Source organism: Elephantulus edwardii, unplaced genomic scaffold (genome assembly GCF_000299155.1).
Source record: "Elephantulus edwardii isolate Elephantulus edwardi_28Jun2011 unplaced genomic scaffold, EleEdw1.0 scaffold00146, whole genome shotgun sequence".
Lineage (NCBI taxonomy): Eukaryota > Metazoa > Chordata > Mammalia > Macroscelidea > Macroscelididae > Elephantulus > Elephantulus edwardii.
Window position 1 is genome coordinate 3996596 of NW_006399896.1, and position 1153 is coordinate 3997748.

The 1153-nt window shown below is 40.6% G+C and overlaps 1 pseudogene; it reads left to right on the forward strand.

The window, feature by feature from the left end:
- Window positions 1-221: 221 nt before the first annotated feature.
- LOC102877432 lies at window positions 222-707 on the forward strand (annotated as a pseudogene).
- The last annotated feature ends 446 nt before the right edge of the window (window positions 708-1153 follow it).

The window sequence follows — 1153 nt, forward strand, 5'->3', positions numbered from 1 at the left end:
TATCTTTACCTTTTTTTGGTATTAGGGTTATGTTTACATCATAGAATGACTGTGACCGTATTCCATCTTTTTCTGTTTTTTAAAAATAATTTAGGTAGTCTGGTCTCTCTCTAGCTGACATCTTGCATCCCCTCAAGTGCAGCCTACCTCAGGTGGTCTGCCAAAAGACCCCCTGAGTGCCAGCCCTCGTCCCTGCACAGCCCCATTCCCTCTCTGACAAGATGAAAGAAACGATCATGAATCAGGAGAAACTTGCCAAACTGCAGGCACAAGTGCGCATTGGTGGAAAAGGAACTGCAAGCAGAGAGAAGAAGGTGGTTCATAGAACAGCTACAGCCGATGACAAAAAACTTCAGTTCTCCTTAAAGAATTTAGGGGTAAACAATATCTCTGGTGTTGTGGAGGTGAATATGTTTACCGAGCAAGGAACGGTGATCCACTTTAATAATCCTAAAGTTCAGGCATCTCTGGCAGCTAACACTTTCATCATTACTGGCCATGCTGAGACAAAGCAGCTGACAGAAATGGTACCCAGCATCTTAAACCAGCTTGGCACAGATAGCCTGAGTAGTTTAAGAAGACTGGCTGAAGCCCTACCCAGATAATCTGTGGATGGAAAAGCACCACTTACTACTAGAGAAGATGATGGTGAAGTTCCAGATCTTGTGGAGAATTTTGATGAGGCTGCAGAGAATGAGGCCAACTGATTTGAGTCAACTTTTGAAGAAGATAAAACGTGACGAAGTTACTTGGAGCTGCTATTTTATATTATGACTACTTTTTTAAAATTTTTTGTTTATGGATCTGATAAAATCTAGATCTCTCATATTTTTAAGCCCAACAAGCCTTTTGGACATTGCGGCTCTTTTCAGTTTCTGCTTAAATATAATTCGTTCTTTGCAGCTAAATAAGCTGAAGAAGCCTGGGAATAAAATTTGAAACAAAGATTAAAAAAAATAATAATAATTTAGGTAGAATTGGTGATAACACTTCTCTAACTTTTGATAGAATTCAGCCAGGAAACTGTCTGGGCTAGGACTTTTGAGGGGGGGGAGAGTCTCTTTTTGACCCAGTTTCTCTCTTTGTAGTGGGTTTGTTCAAGTGTTCTATTTCTGTCCATGTTAACCTGGGTAGGGTGTGGGTTGCTAGGTAT